The sequence below is a fragment of the Danio rerio genome, chromosome 14, assembly GCF_052040795.2.
Source record: "Danio rerio strain M-AB ecotype USA chromosome 14, GRCz13ab, whole genome shotgun sequence".
In the NCBI taxonomy this organism is placed as follows: domain Eukaryota; kingdom Metazoa; phylum Chordata; class Actinopteri; order Cypriniformes; family Danionidae; genus Danio; species Danio rerio.
In genome coordinates, this window is record NC_141034.1 from 41,742,131 (window position 1) to 41,762,590 (window position 20,460).

At 35.3% G+C, this 20,460-nt stretch overlaps 2 long non-coding RNA genes across 2 annotated transcripts in view; one reads left to right on the forward strand and one right to left on the reverse strand.

Moving 5' to 3' along the window:
• The window catches only part of LOC147834006 (uncharacterized), a 98,593-nt gene that overhangs the window by 51,563 nt on the left and 26,570 nt on the right, over positions 1–20,460 (forward strand). The gene's annotated exons all lie outside the window — the stretch shown is intronic.
• On the reverse strand, positions 5,982–8,129 carry LOC147840868 (uncharacterized). Its single transcript, XR_015508122.1, has 4 exons — positions 7,883–8,129; positions 7,482–7,844; positions 7,216–7,445; positions 5,982–7,074 (listed from the first exon to the last, which is right to left on the reverse strand). It is a non-coding gene; the product is annotated as an uncharacterized LOC147840868 (long non-coding RNA).

Consider the following 20,460-nt stretch of genomic DNA (forward strand, 5'->3'; position numbering starts at 1 on the left):
AATATATGGAAATGCAGGACAGGTGCTGTTGGTTTTCGTGTGTGCCTGTAGGACCTTCTTCTCAAGGAGGTGTGCTTTTGTACTTCCCTGTGTGTACTTTTGAGCTTATGTACATCTTGGTTCTGGTCTAGGGGTTAGAAGTCTGGACTGGAAATGTAAACATTAGGTGCAAATCCAAGGGCAGGGGTGATCCATGAGCTGAAATACATTTACTGACCTTTTACTGATGTGCCCTCATCCAAGGTACTTAGCCTCAGGATGCCCCCTTATACAGGGTAAAATTTGGCCCGTCAGTCAATTTTATATGGCTACTCAGATTTTTTCAACACCATTCTAAATATAATAGTTTTCATTCATTCATTCATTTTCTTGTCGGCTTAGTCCCTTTATTAATCCGAGGTCGCCACAGCGGAATTAAACGCCAACTTATCCTGCACATTTTTGCGCAGTGGATGCCCTTCCAGCCGCAACCTATCTCTTGGAAACATCCACACACACTCGTACACTACAGACAATTTAGCCTACCCAATTCACCTGTACCACATCTCTTTGGACTGTGGGAAAAAACGGAGCACCCGGAGGAAACCCACGCGATCGCAGAGAGAACATGCAAACTCCACACAGAAACGCCAACTGAGCCAGCCGAGGTTTGAGCCAGCGACCCAGCAACCTTCTTGCTGTGAGGTGACATCACTACCTACTGTGTCACTGCGTCGCCCTATAAGAGACTTAATAACTAATTAAAAAAACATTTTTCTTTTATCTTCATCTTTTATATTATTTTATGACAGTAAATAATATTTGACTATATATTTTTCAAGACACTTCTATACAGTTTAAAGTGACATTTAAAGGCTTAACTAGGTTAATTAGGTTAACTAGGCAGGTTAGGGTAATTAGGCAAGATTTTGTATTACGATTGTTCTGTGGACTATCGGGAAAAATATAGCTTAAAGGGGCTAATAATTTTGACCCTAAAATGGGTTTAAACAATTTTAAAACTGCTTCTATTCTAGCCGAAATGAAACAAATAAGACTTTCTCCAGAAGAAAAAATATTATCAGACATACTTTGAAAATGTATTTGCTCCATTTAACATAATTTGGGAAATATTTAAAAAAAAAGGGCAAAAATAAAATCCAAAGGGGGGCTAATAATTCTAACTTTAAATACACACAAACATACACACACACACACACACACACACACAAACACACACACAAACACACACACATTTGATTAATTTATTTGGAATGATTAAATACAAATTATAGCAACACAGCATCCAAATACTTATAAAGAGCCTGTGATTTTTCACAGTACATGCAATCGACACAGCCATTGAATTTCTTTTGCGTGGCAATAAAAACACTCAGTCAATCTGCCCAAAGTAGCAAGTAACTGGATTAAGCTGAGTTGTAGTTCCATCTGCGTTTGCAAATCTTGCCGCTTCTTATAGCATCCTTAACCACGGTTTTCAACGTTGCAATTAAACACATAACTTGAACTGTTTGACATTAGGCTCCTTCTGCGTTCTCGATGGCAGTTACGACAGTTGTAGATGGTTATAATAGTTTGTTTATTGCAACATGTTTGCGCGTGAGAGCATTCGCCATGTCACTCCCAACACACGCACACACACACACACACACACACTTGTGCAGCTACTGTATCTTTATAGGAACTTACTGTAGACACGATGATTTTTATACTGTACAGTTGGTTTATTCCATCCCCTACCCCAACTGTACCCCTAAACCCAACCTTTGCTACAAATAATCTGCATTTATTTGTTTTAGTTTTTAAATATTTAATTCTGTGTGATTTATGAGCCTTCTTTCTCATGGGGATAAAAAAATATAAGTAAAACTGTTCCTACAAAGTCAAAATTTACTGGTATTGCTATACTTGTGGGGATATTAGGGCATTCTCACAAGTATACACACACAGAGTTTTATCATTCCTTCCTCTTCAGTCTTCAACTACTTTAAATGAAACCAGAGAAGAATGGGTTAAGAGAGATAGCTACATCTGTACGGCAAGTCATCTCTAATCACTGATAAGTGATGACTCACTACACACCTAATCCACACAGGCACACACAATGGCTATCAAGGATTTTCATTTATCAGACCATTTGACTAATATGAAAAGACAGGCATAGCTAAAGCAAGGTGTGCATGCTTATTTAAGGTAGACCTTCATGACCAAGGTCAACAGAGGCCTGTTTATTTGCATGATGCTGACTTTAAACTTTAATTCAGCTATAAGATGTTGAGGGCCACTCTCTGCAGGTAGTTGATTGAGAAAGAATGCGAGAGAAAAAAGAAAAAAGGGGAGAAGAAAAAAAAAGTGTTGCGTTTAAATAAGAGCTGAGGTCTGGTATTTAGCCATTGGTTGCAACTTAACTCAAGGTCAGATTCTTGTAATTGGCTGCATGAAGGGTTTCACAGCGTCTACTTTGCTATGAAATGAAAGCGAAGCAGGAACGACTGCTGGCAAACAGCTGAAATGTAAAAAAGCTCATGCAACAGATCCTTCAGGCCACAAATGAGTGTTCAATGGTGCAAATATTTCACTCACATCTACAGATAAATGGAGATGTGTGTGTGGAGAGCAAATTAGTGGATAAAGAGCCAGTGTAATTTTTTTTTATAAAAAAAAAAAATATATATTACATATATTTTTAGAGTAATAAACATGTTAAAACATTTAGGATAACTATCGTTTTAAGGTTATGTTTACATGTCAACCAAATGTAAAACAAACTTAAATGTCTTTAAAAAGACTACAAAATCTGTATTATGCATACCAAGCCAGTGGTTGGTCACTTTGTAAAGACTACTTACGAGTCCAAATAAGAATCTGTAGCCCACCAAGTTTTTTATTTATTTATTTATTTTAATTGATTTTTTTTTTTTTTTTTATTGTTGTTGCCATTTTTGCTTTTATTTTGACAGGAAATCTAGACAGGAAGCAAAGCTGGAGTGACAGAGTGGGGGATGGGATAGGGAAAGGTCTGTGAGCGGGGACTCTAGAAGCATAGTGGTACACTATGTCGAGAAACTGCCTACTGTGCTATCGCCACTGATCGTCGATGTAGTTTTGGTAATTATTATTATTATTTTTTAATGTTAATAATTAATAAACATGTTAGAAAGAGAGTGTTTAAAATGTAAAGGATGTACTAAAAATTAAAAATTGAATGTCAGCAAATATAACATAAAAACATAATTACACATGCCATGGATGGATGGATGGATGGATGGATATATGGATGGATATTGTCAAAATGAAAGATGGATGGATGGAAGGATTTATTGCTAAAATGAAAAATGGATGAATAAATTGATTGCCTGAATGAATGAATGAATGAATGAATGAATGAATGAATGAATGAATGAATGAATGGATGGATGGATTGATTGCCTGAAATAATGAATGAATTAATGAATGAATGAATGTCAAATGAAAGTTGGATTTATGGATTTATTGTCAAAATGAAAGATTGATGTATGGATTGATTGCCAAAATGAATGAATGATGAATGGATGGATGAATTGATTGCTAAAATGGATGGATGGGTGGATGGATGAATTGATTGATTGCTAAAATGAATGAATAATGGATGGATAGATTGATTGCCAAAATGAATAAATGAACGGATGGATTGATGGATGGATGGATGGATGGATGGATGGATGGATGGATGGATGGATGGATGGATGGATGAACTGTTATAAAATAAACACTTTATTATGAGTGTCAGGGATGGATGGATGGACTGATTGTCAAAATGAAAGATGCATGGATGGATTTACTGCCAAAATGGAAGATGGATGGATGGATGGATGGATGGATGGATGGATTGCCAAAATAAATAAATTATGAATGGATTGATTGATTGATTGATTGATTGATTGATTGATTGATTGATTAAATTAATGATGGATGAATGGATGGATGGGTAGATAAGATTGTGTAAATGCTTCCTACAGTGAGATGGTAAAGCAGTAATCACAATGCAATCTAATATGATCATTAAATTACAAAACTAAAGGGGTTTAATAAAACAAAATAATAAATAAAAATAGCACCATACCAAAGCTGCAACACAGTGTTGTCAATTCTCCAGATTCTATAGATGAGTTTAATAGCAGTGTTTATATTGCAACATTTTGTAAATGTAAGTGCTGTAAGTATCCATATTTTCGTCCCTGTTATAATAAATTGCAACTGACAATAGTAAAACATGGCCATATTTTTAAACTTAAACATGAGTTTAATTTTACATTAGGCTATATGTGGATAAAAAAAAAAAAAAAAAAACATTTATTTTTACGTATTTCCAGACCCCCCAAAACTCCCCACCCCCATAATTCACACCCTGCAATTCATCCATAACCATAAATCAAGCAGAGGTGAGTGTTTCTTAGTTTGACTTTTCGGTGATCATCTACTCTTCCCTGTTGATGACCCCTGACCTACTTTCTGCTAAATCTGAATTTCATAATCTGAATTTCTGGTTTTGAATTTTAGGATATTGAATTTGATGTTCTGAATTTCTTCATCTTGAAATTGTGAAACCGTATTTTTACAAACCCAATATCTGCAGTCTAACAATTCAAAACACAAAAAGTTTGAAAATATGTCTATAAAAAATTCAGCCTTGAAAAATGTTGTCGTCTTAAATTTCAGATGTTCAATATTCAAGTTACACAATGTCAATAATTGAAATTAATGAAAAAACTGTACAAAAGCACGCACATCTCTCTTAATTGGGTGCTCAGCCAAAACCGCAAAAAGTGCAAATTAAATGTAAATCAAAGGTGGCAACACCAAGGCTCCAAAAATACAAATTTATTAAATTAAAAAGGCTGACACAGAGCGTGTAACGTTTCGAGCCGCCGGCTCTTCATCAGACAATGTTTATCACAATCAGGTGCTTCTTTTTATACACTTCCGGATCACATGATCTCCTCTCGCATATATGCCAACATATACATACATGCATATATATACATACACAATCGTTCATATATACATATACATACACATGAATACGTATACACATTCACATATAGTCCACATATAGTTTTCTTTATTATAATTTGTGATGTAATATTATAGTTTATTTATGTATTTATATATTTTTTTGTAATTTGATTTATAATATCAAAGCTATAGACTGTATGTGAATGTGTATACGTATTCATGTGTATGTATATGTATATATGAACGATTGTGTATGTATATATATATATGCATGTATGTATATGTTGGCATATATGCGAGAGGAGATCATGTGATCCGGAAGTGTATAAAAAGAATCACCTGATTATGATAAACATTTGTCTGATGAAGAGCCGGCGGCTCGAAACGTTACACGCTCTGTGTCAGCCTTTTTAATTTAATAAATTTGTATTTTTGGAGCCTTGGTGTTGCCGCCTTTGATTTACAAATAATTGAAATTAACAATTCAATTTCAGATTGTTTTGGCATATTATCATCAGGCCATAATATAATCAAATTAACTGATCCCATGATAATCAATATGCTTCCTAACCCAGACTTGATCATCAGATAATAAAACAATAAATGTGTCAGCTTAAGAATACTCACTCCTTGCATCAAGTCTTCTGCAAACTTTTTCACCTGTCCGTGTTTTATTATTGTCTAGTCAGATCAATGCTGCAGTCCTGAGCATTTCGTGCCTGTGCAGAATAAGCGGTGATGCGTCACGTCTCCCTCACCCTCAGCTACATTTAATTATTGATAGCTTCCTTTTCCATCCAAGTCAATCAAAGCACAGTGGACTTGCAGCGGCTCTTGCGCTACGCAGGAAATAGTGGGAGTCACGCCAAAAGGAAATCATGTGTCATTGTTCACACATGGCCACCTCAATATCGCACCCGCCATATTCTGTTTGATATTCTACTGATCACGTCGCTCTCGGTGCCGAGCTCCGTGATGGCTTCTATTAAGGGTTCTGGATCCAATTTACACTCTGCCTGAGCCCCTCACGTAGTAGTAGCACTGCGCCAGTAGCGCGGCTATGCTAGCTCAGATTTTAAGATTACTTGAACACACCTGTGAATGCTAAACATGAATTCACACAATAGAAAGCAAAAACATCATTAAAGAAAGCTCCTGTGAAGTACAGCTGTGAAAAGCTGCCATGAATAAAAGTGGGATAGCATTTGTGATGTGGTGTCGTCGTGCGGTTTTGTTTAGGTAGAACAGAATTAGCTTATAAGATGGTGCTCGTTTTACCTACTGTAATTGGCTCAGGCTTTAAAAGGGTCACATGGAATGTTGCTGATATTTTTTCTCTCCAAACTTCACAGATTATTTCATTCCTTTACATTTTTTTTTTCATTTATCTTGCTTCAGACCTTTCAGTTTTAGGTTTATTTTTGTATGTTCTTTTTTATTTTTCTCCTCTTTTACTCCAAAACACCTTTTCATTTCATTCATTCTTTTCACCTTCTTTGTTTTAATTTCTGTATCTGTTCTCCTTTTTTTATTTTCACATTTTTTTCTTTCACCTCTTTTTCCTTTTACAACTGTCTCTCCTGCTCTTTCTGCTTCTACCATTTCAAATGTAACATTTTTTAAAAATTTTTTCATATATTTTTTTGTAATCAATTTATTTTTCATCATTGCATTCATCTTTTTCTATAATTCATTCATCTTTTCCTTTCATTCATTTGCTCGATAATATTTTTCTTTCATTTTAAAATTCATCCTTTCATTCATTCATTTCTTTTGATACTCATCCATTCATCTCTTTTGACACTCATTCATCCTTTCATTTATTCTTCCGTTCTGACATGCATTCATTCTTTCATTCATTCATCCTTTCTGATACTCATTTATTCATCCTTTCATTCATTCATCCTGTCTTACACTCATTCATTAATTATTTCATTCCTTTGTCCTTTCATTTATTCATTCTTGAATTCATTCATCCTTTCTGACACTCATTAATTCATCCTTTCATTCATTCATCCTTTCTGACATTCATTAATCATATCTGACACTCATTCATTCATCCTTTCTGACACTGACACACTGACACTTATTTCTAACAACCGTTCATTCATTCATTCATTCATTCATTCATTCATTCATTCATTCATTCATTTCTGACATTCATTAATCATATCTGACACTCATTCATTCATCCTTTCTGACACTCTGACACACTGACACTTATTTCTAACAACCATTCATTCATTCATTAATTAATTAATTCATTCATTCATTCATTCATTCATCCTTTCTGACATTCATTCATTCATTTCCTTCATTTATCTTTTCTAACACTCATTCGTCTATTATTTTATTCATCCTGTCTGACACTCATTCATTCATCATTTAATTTATTCATATTTTCTACCACTCATTCATCCTTTAATTTATTCATCCTTTCTGACACTTATCTGTTCATTATTTCATTCATTCATCCCTTTTGACACTCATTCATTCATCATTTAATTTATTCATATTTTCTACCACTCATTCATCCTTTAATTTATTCATCCTTTCTGACACTTATCTGTTCATTATTTCATTCATTCATCCCTTTTGACACTCATTCATTCATCATTTCATTCATTCATCCTTTCTGACAATCATTCATTCATCATTTCATTCATTCATCCTTTCTGACAATCATTCATTCATCATTTCATTCATTCATCCTTTCTGACAATCATTCATTCATCATTTCATTCATTCATCCCTTTTGATTCTCATTTATTCATCCTTTGATTCATTCATCCTTTGATTCATTCATCCTTTCATTCATTAGTCCTCTAATTCATTCATCCTTTCTGACACTCATTTATTCATTTCATTCATTTGTCCTTTCTAACACTCATTCATCCATCCATTCTTTCTGACACTTATTCATTTATCCTTTCATTCATTCATCCTTTCTGACACTCTTCTTTCTTTCTTTCTTTCAATTAATTTATTCATATTTTTTTTCTTTCATATTAATTATTTTCTGACACTCACTATAAGAAAGACAGAGATCTAAAGAAAAAAAAAAGTTTGAACAAAGTCCCAACAAATACATGCATCTCTTCAATTTGCTAAAACCAGACAAGTTGCATTAAGATAATAGTAATAATAATAATAATAATAATAATAATAATAATAATAATAATAATAATAATAATAATAATAATGATAATAAATAAATAAATAAATCTATTTTATTTTAAAATTTCTCTGTTTTGGCACTGGTGCACACAAAGTTATATAGAGATATATGTTAACAGCTTCTGTAACTCTGATCAACTTTGAATCTCAGGTTATTATTATCATTCATCATTATTATGTATAGAGTGGTCGAATAGGCCAAATCAGATTTTGGCCTATTAGCGAGTCAAATCAGTGTGGTTTTTTGAAGAGCCTGACAGCCTCCAATTAAAAGCTTTATTCTCGACAGGGACATCTCTATCTACTGGAACTCTCTCCAGGTTTTAATAACACAATCTGGTCTGTGAGTCCTCTGTTCCTCATATTAATGTGTGTCATTTGTCACCGTGGCATGAGCAGACGGCAGTTTGTCTGTTGAACACATGTGAGTATTATAAAAGGGCACCACACAACTGTTATTAGGATATGAGGGAGAGATCTGCCATATATACTGTTGGACAACAGACAGAGTTATTTCTCTAAAGTGACTCACTGCTAATCATGTCTTTTCACTGAGCATAAAAAAATGGATGTGGCAAAAATAGAAAAAAAAGGATAATTCAATTTTTAGCACAAGTGAATACCAAAATTTTGGTTTGTTCAGGAAAAATACTCTTTGTACTGGAGCCAAAATAGCACTTGAATCAATTCAATTTTGATCATTTCTATTTTTAGTAAGACGCAAAGATTTGGGGGTTGGGTTAGCACTGTGAAAAAGCAGCTCAAACAATACGCCCAGCTTTTGTATGAAAAGAAATAAATACAAATAACACAGAATTTATTAAGAGCAGGCCATAATTTCAGAAATTCAGAAAATGTTATATTTTAAGTTAGTTAGTTCACCCACTGATGCTTTAAAATATTTATAAAGAGATCAAAAAGTCAGTCTAGATTATTAGAGTGGTTTAATCTAAGTCTTTTGAAGAGGTGTGATCACTTTACATGATGAAAAATAAAAGGGATTCATTTATTAAAAAAATGCATTCTATAAATATATTTTTATATACACAATATATATATATATATATATATATATATATATATATATATATATATATATATATATGTATGTATGTATGTATGTATGTATGTATGTATGTATGTATGTATGTATGTATGTATGTATGTATGTATGTATGTATGTATGTATGTATGTATGTATGTATGTATGTATGTATGTATGTATGTATGTATGTATGTATATATGTATATGCTACTCGTGTGATATTGCTCATATATATATATTCACGAGTAGCATATACATATATACATATATATATATATATATATATATACATGTATGTGTGTGTGTGTGTATATATATATATATATATATATATATATATATATATATATATATATATATATATATATATATATATATGAGCAATATCACACGAGTAGCAGTGCGATATAGCTGTATATCGGCACTGGTGGGAGGCGTGCGATGGCACAAGGCCGCAGGCCGATAAACATAATTATGTTTATCCTTTTTCATCCTCCGAGTCACACAGGGTGTAACAAAATGTTAAACTGTAGTTCTGACTCTCTGCGGCCAAATTTGCTCATTCATTCATTCATTTATTAATCTATCCATTCATTCATATATTTAATTATTATTTTTTTTAATTTTTTGTTTATAATGTAGGGCTTGTATTTCAATCCATCAGTTGTTGGAGGAAGGAGGAAGGCAGGTGTTATTGTGAGCTTCACCAGATGATCCGTAAAAAAATAATAATAATAATAAATCCCACTTAGATCAAGATGCATTTAGAATATACTTTTAACTTTAAAAATAAAAGATCATGATGATAAAATCGCCTGAGCCCACATGTGGCCTGTGTATTGAATAGTGCTGTTTTGCAGTGGTTTAGATCTGAGCAGACAACCGTGATCTTAGTTTGCTGCTATTCTGTTCTGTGTAGCTGTGAGATCAAAGCGGACACGAATTGAGCATGACTCCTTCAGCCAGCTTTCAGCATCCTGCTAAGAAATAAAGAAGCAAACACATGTATATTTGAGCGAGGCAAACAACCTGTAGACAGCGGCTGAAAGGAGAAGAGGTGAGAAGCGGTGTGATTTAAAGTCTTAATGGCACTGGGAAGGCCAATGCCATTTTGAGCTCTTTTTGTGCACCAAAGTTAGGTGTTTAAAAAGAGTGAGGAATGTTTTTGGATGCTAAACAAAGCGGAAATGCTATCTCAACAGAGCCAAATAGGAGAGAGGAGTGCTAAGGCAAACATGCGCGCACACACATGCACAAACTGTGAGCCGACTCCAGAAAAAGCAGCAGAAGAAAGCATCTTGAGCGGAAGTGCGGAGAGAAGCGCAGATGCACATGTTCTCTGACTACAGCATAATGAGGTTCTGCGGGGCGTCGATTTCACTTACAGCACTCGAGATGTCAGGAATTAAAAATGCATGTCCTCTTAACGAGGAAACAGTTCTAATTAAGTGAGAGTAATTCTGCGTTATTTCTCTGAAATAGAGACATGAATACTTAATGATTGGCGTAGTAGTATTTAATACCTCATGTTGGCTGCCATATGTCTTACAGGTGCTTTCTAATGTTTTTTTTTTTGTGAACTGAAAAAAGAAGCTTTGCAATTCCAAGTATTTGTGTAGATTTTGTAATCAAAACAGCACAATGCATGCAAATAATAACTGATAAACCACCGATAAACTTCTGGCGAGCAGTTAATGTTCTTTTACAGCAGGGGTCTCATGCTTAAATTGGCGGGGGGCCATTTCAGTGACTGACAAATTATAGGAGGGCCGTTTTAACATTCAAGCACAAGAAAAAAGTGGAAACCTGACATAATTGATGCATCTTAGGACAACAGACACAACATTTATATTCCAAGCATTACCTGTCACAAGTGATAATGCAAATCAGCACGTTTATTGTGTCACACATAAGCTGCTGAAAAATATCTGTGGTTGTTGTGTGTATGGCGGAGCGTTAGACACACACTCAGTCATTCTTCCACAGAGTTTATGCAGTCAAATGTCTAGCTTTTTGTTTCTTGTTGCACATATTGAAGGGGAAGTTAAAATTGCTATGAAAATACTACAAACAATAGGCATAATAATTATTATTCCGTCCCAACCAGTGCTTAATTTGTGAATTGCAAGGTCCCGGAACAGGTTTGGGTAACGGATACGGCATGTTACCCGAGGATGGCGTTGGATGGCGGAGGGGTGTCAGGGATGAAAGTGAAGAGGGTTGGGGAGTCGCGGAAGAAAGTGACAGTGAACAGCGGAGGATGGCGGTTAAGGAGGGGGATTGGTAAAATGAGGTGCCGGATCAATTTTCATATTCTGGCTCAAATTAAGCCCTGGTCCCAACCAATTGTATTGTCCCAATAGCGTAAGAACAGCAGAAAGTAGTTTGGGTAACTTAAGTGACTTTATTGGCAATTGTTCTTCTCATTATCTTTCTTTTTTTGTAAAACTACAGCAAAGAGGGGGAAAGTATGTACATATTCACATTTACTTTAACAAGTTCAAATCAACTAGCTGTACAATTGTACCAATGTATATAGTTTTTATGCAAATCTTAAGCATAAGAGGAAAATCTATTTAATGAGACCATTTGAATCGAATATTAACAAATTTATTATATTTGTTACACCACCAGCATAATGTGTTAGCCTTGAAGAAGCGTTTGTACAACAAAATACAAGTGGTATAAAACGAACAGTAATAAAACAATCCTTGAATATTTACAAAACTAGAGCTTTAGTAAAAATAGAGCACTTACAGACATATATTTTAATGTTTAAATCAGCCACAGAATTAAACTGCATGTGTGTTACTCTCGATCGTACATTGAGAGAAAATGAAAGTAAAACTTTCAGTTGCAGGCCGTACGGAGGAGGAAATTGGCTCCAAATGGCCTACGGGCCAGCAGTTTGAGGCCCCTGCCTTACAGCATCGACAATGTAACTGAATTGAAGTATACTCAGTTAAATAGACTTAGGGCTCATTAACACTCAATTCTTCTAAAAACGTGAGAGGCGATGGTTCAGAATGGTTTGAAAATAAGCACAGCATAAAGCACACAGGTATTTAACCACAGTGACTTAGCGCTGTAAACAGAAACTTGCAACACTTGTCTCACCTCCGAGCTTTTCTTATTGGTCCACTGCTGTGGAACTAACAGTGATGAACTCCACTGTGTGCAAGCTGAAGATCTTTTACTTCACATGGCATCTAAAATACACATCTCTCACGTGCACTCTGCTTCAAAAGATGTGAAACATCACAGCATAACAGTCACACATATGCGACAAGTGTGTGATTACATTGAAAATCAATAGAAAAGTAGTGCCTTTGAAAAAAAAATATTCTGTGAGAATGGACCCTTAAGCATTCATTTAGTTGTTCAAGTGTAAAATGAGAAGAAAGACCATTTAAATGCAAGTGCTGTCAGCAGCAGGTGATTGCAGAAACTCCATTGAAAATACTGTGGTAAAACAAATTTTAATATTTTAAAGAAAAGGTGGCGCGGTGGTGCAGTTGGTAACGTTATGGCCTCACAGCTAGAAGGTTCGAGCCTCAGCTGGGTCAGTTGGCATTTCTGTGTGGAGTTTGCATGTTCTCTCCATGTTGGCGTGGGTTTCCTCTGGGTGCTCTGGTTTTCCCACAAGTCCAAAAACGTGGTATTGGTGAATTGGGTAAGCTAAATTATTCCAGTGCATGTGTGTGAATGAGAGTGTATGGGTGTTTCCCAGTGATGGGTTGCAGCTGGAAGGGCCTTCACTGCATAAAACATATGTTGGATAAGTTCAACGGCGGTTCATTCTGAATGTGACTGGTTGGATATAGAATTCATATTTGTGGCTTTACCATGATGCGTTTGATGTTTAGTCTGCATTGAAGAAAAAGGAAAGAAAAAATAAATTTCAATCACTTTTTTTTTTTCCTCTCTAACGTTCAGGTGGCCTTGCGTCCATTTGTACTATTGCCTTGCACATGCAAAATGATTTCAGATTGAGGCAACAACCGCAATTTTGCCAGCATGTTGTGCCATTACTGCATTTGCATAAATCCTTTACTAAATTATTGGGTGCTAAACCAATGCAGACATCTGCAAAATCCACTGCTACCTTCAGTGCTGTCGTGATGACATCTGAACACTGTCAGTTTGTGATTTCCATAGCGCTTACTCGATATATGAACAGGTTTAAACGTCAGAGACTTCTCACAGCTAAATAACTGCAAAGTGGAGAAATGTCATCTGGTTTAAATCCAAATGCAGGTGCATGCAAATGAATTTTGACAGATATTAATGAGGTATTTAGATAGATATGCCAAAAACAGAAATGCCTTGACATATATATATATATATATATATATATATATATATATATATATATATATATATATATATATATATATATATATATATATATATATATATATATATATATATATATATTATTTTTATTTTTATTTTTAATGAAAATATTTTATTTTATTTTATTTTTCCTTTTATATGTGTTATGCATTAAATGTAACTTTAATTTAAACCCATTAGTTATTTATTTGCTTTTGAGTGATTTTATCTAATTAAAAATAAAATTATTTTATTGCTTGATATTTAAATATTTTACAACTAATTATTTGTATATAGATAATTATTTTAAATGAATTTCATTGTGTATTTTATTATTATTATTATTATTATTATTATTATTATTATTATTATTATTCACTCACCGGCCACTTTATTAGGTATACCTTACTAGTACTGGCTTGGACCCTCTTTTGTCTTCAGAATTGTCTTAATTCTTAGTGGCATAGATCCAACAAGGTACTGGAAATACTCCTCAGAGATTTTGGTCCATATTGACTTGATAGTGTCATACAGTTGCTGCAGATTTGTCGGCTGCACATCCATGATGCAAATCTCCCAATCCACCACATCCCAAAGGTGCTCCATTGGATTGAGATCTGGTGACTGTGAAGGCCATTAGAGTACAGTGAACTTATTGTCATGTTTAAGAAAACAGGTAGGAGTTTATTCGAGCTTTATGCCATGACGCGTTATCCTGCAGGAAGTAGCCATCAGAAGATGGATACACTGTGGTCATAAAGGAATGGACATGGTCAGCAACAATACTCAGGTAGGCTGTGGCATTGACATGATGCTTAATTGGTACTAATGTGCCCAAAGTGTTCCAAGAAAATATCTCCTTCATCATCACACCACCACCAGCAGCCTGAACCATTACAAGGCAGGATGGATCCATGCTTTCATGTTTTTGATGCCAAATTCTGAGATGATTCTGAAATTCTTAAAGATGCTGATCTGCAAACTTCGATGGTAACGAGGGGTTATTTGAGTTACTGCCGCCTTTCTATCAGTTAAAACCAGTCTGCCATTCTCCTCTACCCTTCGGCATCAACAAGGCATTTTTTCCCACAGAGCTGCTGCTCACTGGATATTTTCTCTTTTTCGGACCATTCTCTGTAAACCCTAGAAATGGTTGTATGTGAAAATCCCAGTAGATGAGCAGTTTCTGAAATACACAGACCAGCATGTCTGACACCAACAACCATGCCACTTTCACTTAATGTCACTTAAATCACCTTTCTTAACCATTCAGATGCTCAGTTTGAACTGCAGCAGATCATCTTGATCATGCTTAAATACACTGACATGCTGCCATGTAATTGGCTGATTAGAAATATGTGTTAACGAGCAGTTGAAGGTGTACTTAAAAAAAGTGACCGGTGACTATATATAGTATTGTATAGGACATAAGGAAACATGCCTTTTAATTTTGCTTCTAATCCAAACCAGAATTCCCAGGTAATAATTTGCCTACTTTGTTTTTTATTTATCCTTTTGTAATGTTAGATTGCTCACCAAACCAAACATACTGAACTCTAAACCCCTGTTCTGCCAAATATGTTTGCCTTCAGACTGATCCTCAAAGATTAACATGCGAACTTATTACATGATGTTGAACGAAGAAAAGGTTTTATCTTAATTTGAGTGTCTGCTGTGGGATTTAATTAATTGAAAGTAATGTAGTTAACAAAGTGCAGACTCTGACATAGCATTATAAAAATAGACAGATGAAAACTGATTATACCCAGGTTATCAAAAGCAAACTGACAGATTGAACATTAGTTTGAGCACTCAATGTCATTACCTGTCAATAAGTAAAAAAAGATAGAAAGATTCTTTATTTTGTATATTTTTTGTTTGGTAGATACTATTTTGTTTTCATTTTATGGGAGCTGCTGCAAAGCTTTCTGCAATGCAAGTATTTTGATGACCCATTTAGACACTATTATCTAGTTGTAAATGTACAGTTACATGCCAACTAACAGTGATGGGGATATTAGTACACTGTGTGGACAAAGGGATAGCCTACTCACCCTTTGGCTATCCAAGATGTAGATGACATTACAGCAAAACTTTAAATGTGATCATGTTTTTATAATCTTCCTTTTCTTGCTCAGACTGATTCTTTTTTTTTTTTTTTGTCATAAAACCTCAATGTATTATCAGGAGCCACGGTGTCAACTTTGCTTTGTTTGTATTTTATTTTGCCCATTAGTTGTTGATAAGCAGTTTGGCTATTTGCACCAAAAGCAACAAAACAGAAACATTTAAATACAGCCATTCAGAAAAACGGACTAGTGCACTGTACTCTAATAAAATGGTAAAGCGTATAATCTAATTAATATATTAAACCTCTTTACCATTACAAGTAAAGGATCTGAGGTAAACTATCTGCTGCGTCTCTTTTTATGGCAATATCACATATGATGGAATTTAATCTCACATTGGTGAATGAATGAAACACTTAATCAGTACCTGAGGTTCATTGTCATGTTTGTTTTTGTTCAGACGCACAAAAAAAAAGTTTCCAAAATAGAAATTTAAAATGATGGTCAGGGACAAAAACTCCCTTTAACATGAAACATATTCCTATAGTGGCATGTAGTTAAGATTGTGTAGGCTTGATAGTCAGACATACTCGGTCCTGTTGGTTTTGTCAATCTGGCAACCTGTGTTTGTCTGGAGTCATCATAGAAGGAGCAGGGTCCTATTTAATTTAATTTAATTGCCCTATTTAAAACGAGTACATTAAAACTGCATGGTTTACGGTTTGTAGTTTGTATGTGTGCAGCACTAGTTCCTGTTTCTCTTTAGGGAATGACAATAAAGCCCTGCAGGCACAGGACATCAACATGATTTCATATTGATGTTGTACCCCAACATACCCTAACTTCGTGGGGAAGTTGGATTTCGTTTTAAAATGAAAATCAGGTTGACGTCAGAACCCACCGTCAGGCCGATGTCAATAGGGTATATGCCGAGCTAGTGCTGTTCCCATACTGATAAACTTCCGGTGACCTGTTATTGTGAACTTTTTCTCATTTTATACGGTTCCTAATACAGCATCGATGTTGTAATGTCATTAAAATACATTCAGTTAAATAAACTTTAGCATTTATTTAGTTGCTCAAGCGTAAAACGAGACAAAAGCCGTTTACTCGCACGCGCCGGCAGGCTAACGCAGAAGCTCCATTGAATATACTGAGGTAAAATAATTGCTCATATAATAAAGATATGGCGGGGGAAATGTAATTTAATGCAGTGCTTCTTGTACAATCTGAGACCCACTTTAAATCGGATATCACTCAGCTAGTGGAGATCGCTGATTTTTTAAAGAAAACAGACCTTAAACGCACCGGATTTTGCATTGCCATTCAATTCGCCGGAAGCGCTTAACCCAGGTTATTGGCAAATTAAAAGTCCTATTAGCATGCTTCGGCATATACCCCAATGTTCAATCTAAAATCAACCAAATATCACCACCTTATCATGTTACACCTTGACGTTGTGTGGACGTTACCACTATGACATCTATAAGACGTTGATTTTTGGTCACTTTTCAACGCAACCTAAAATCAACCAAATATCAACGTAATTTGACGTTGTTATTGGATGTCAAAATAGCATTGTCCTTAGACTCTGGCTAGACATTGAATTTTGGTCACCTGACATCATGACCTAAATCTAACCTAAGATTGACGTCTTATGATGTTGTGAGCTTACTGAGAGACTACAGACAGATGTCTTAAAATCCAACATCTAAACACTATCTTTAAATATAGTAACCATAGGATAAGTGGCATACTTGACAATGGGCTATTAAATTATTGTGCATTATTCTTTAACAATCAAACAGCCTGTTGTCAATAATCCCTAATACACTTGTGGATATTGCTCCATTGGTTTGTTCAGAAAACGTCATAATCAGTACACATCCGAATAAGTCCAAAAGCAGCTCAGTTCAAGAGAATCAGAGAGAGTGGAGTTGTTTAGGCCTGGCAGCAGAAGCAGGGTTTTGAAAACATCTGTTTAGTCTCTGGCTGTGTACGTCTGGCACTAACCCATCTCAGTATGATTCATTTAAATGTAGCAGAGGGCTTCAGAGCAGGTCATCTCTGCACTCACTCAGTGTTTGTGTGTGTTGTAGTGGGATGCAATACATTGTCCATCATAATGTGCCATCGACATGGGCATATAGAAAGTAAGGGTGAAAGAGCAGAGGTAGCGATATATATTACAACACATGGCATGATATGTTGTGCATTATATAGACATAGTATTGAATCTGTGATAGCGTATGCCTTCATTGCGACATACACTTGTTTATCAGCAGTTTGAGTTGAGCTATTGATTTGCAGACTTTCAGATAAGCTAATGGCTTCTCTTTAAACCAACACCATGATCCTTGTACTTGTGGCTGCTCATAAATTAATTTGGTGTGCTTCGCTAACTCTGTCTAGCCATCTGTTTATCCATCCATTAATCTGTTTGTCTGTCTTTATATGTCCTTCTATCCGATCACAAATACACTCTGCTTGTCAATGTGCTGGTTGGTTTTGGATAGTTTCCACAGAAAATCGGCTTAATAGACTGTCTATGTCTGTCTATATTGGATACAAAACATGAATGCATTGTTAAAAGTTTGGTACGTACAAATTAAGATATTTTTATGTTAGGGCTGCACAAATAATGTTTCAGCATTGATATTGCAAAGTGTGAATCTGTAAAATTCGCATCACAGGATCTGCAATGTCATGTTGGAGTTATTTGTAGAGTCATTGTGATTGTTAGCTGTAATCTAATAGTGTGAAAGATTTTTACATGGATGTGTTTTTAAGAAGCAAATGTAAAAAAAAAAAAAATGTCAACAAGAAATTATAAAGTGTGCCGCGATTAATTGCATTTATATTTTAAAGTGTTATTTTAGATTTGATATTTGAATTTCTGTACCTCAGTATTGTTAGATTTCACTGAAAACCATAACATTTTTGCTTTGTGGTTTTCATCTGTGCTTTAATTTGTTTTAACATTTTTGGATGTTTCATGCAGATGCTATAAAATCATCCAAATTAATGTAAAATTCAGAATTATTTCCAAACAGTTACATACGTCATATTGTGAATTCATATATTGCAATATACATTTACCGGCCACTTTATTAGGTACAACTGTCCGACTGCTCGTTAATGCACATTTGTAATCACATGGCAGCAACTCTATGCATTTAGACATGGTCAAGGTGATCTGCAGCAGTTCAAACCGAGCATCAGAATGGGGAAGAAAGATCATTTAAGTGACTTTGAATGTGGCATGCCAGACGGATTGGTCTGAGTATTTCATAAACTGCTGATCTACTGCGATTTTCACGCACATCTATCTCTAGGGTTTAAAAAGAATAGTCCGAAAATATCCAGTGAGTGGCAGTTCTGTGGGCACAAATGCCTTGTTGATGCCGAAAGTCAGAGTAGAATAGCAAGACTTGTTTTAACTGATAGAAAGGCAGCAGTAACTCAAATAACCCCTCGTTACAATCGAAGTTTGCAGATAAGCATCTCTAAATACACAACACTTCAAACATTATGCGGATGGGCTACAGCAGCAGAAGATAAATGATATGGTCTGAATTGTTATGAATATGGTCCGATATGTCAATTTCTGCTGCAACATTTGGATGGTAGGGTCAGAATTTGGCATTAACAACATGAAAGCATGGATCCATCCTTTCTTGTATCAGCGTTCAGGCTGGTGATGGTGTAATGGTGTGGGGGATATTTTCTCTGCAAACTTTGGGCCCATTGATAACAATTAAGCATCATGTTAATGCCACAGCCTACCTGAGTATTGTTGCTGACCATGTCCATCCTTTTATGACCACAGTGTACCCATCTTCTGATGGCTACTTCCAGCAGGATAATGCGCCATGTCATCATTTGTGAATCGCCTCAGACTGGATTCTTGAACATAACAGAGTTCATTGTACTCAAATAGTCCTCAAATGTTTACCTTTGTACAAAAAAAAAAAAAAAAAAAACACAACTCTGATTCATTGTTAAGTTACATTGATGTCTCCATGTATAAGTTTCATACATAACACATTGTATTATGTTGTATATTTACACCCATGTTTTGCAGATACAAAGCCCTGGTGTGATTGTGGAGGAACATTTTCCAAACTATAAATGACCACATGCAATTTTAGAAACGACAGTTCTACAGTATTTATGGGTTCTTCTATAAATGGCAGTATTTTACAGCGATGTATTCAGCACATTTAGTAAAACAGATGGAAATGATGTGAGGAAACTGCAGTTTGGATAAAATGATGAGAGTGCGCTGGCCTGGCCTCTCTCAGATGAGCGTGCTGAGCTTGTTGCTCCTCTCTGAAGGTCAGAAGTCAATTGCAGTAATGTGCTAGCAGCAGCCCACAAGCCTCCATTATCAGGACTAATGTGTGGCTGCATTATTCGCCCACACCCTGTGTGGCTTGGGCTGTGCTCCCTTCCCATCAACCTCAGCATGCAGGACCCTACAGTCTCATTAGAGACCGCCACAGCCGTCAACAAAAGTGCTCATCTAAAAATACATAACAGCATTTATGTGCATGTGTAGTTCTCAACAGCTTCTGTACAAACATCACATGCATTATGGATTCAGAGTAGTGCATGTCAAATTAGTCAGTGTGGCGTGTGTGCACAGCTGTAAAAGCTGTAAAGACCATATGTTGTATGTACAAAACCATTTTACATCATTTGCTTTAGAAATATCTTGCTTTATTCATTCACTAATGAACCAGTTGTGTGCTTGTCCAAATCAAATTTCAATTTTCCATGAAAATTTCCATGAAATGTTTCTAGAATAAAGTCTCTAAATTTCCAAGAGTCTTAATA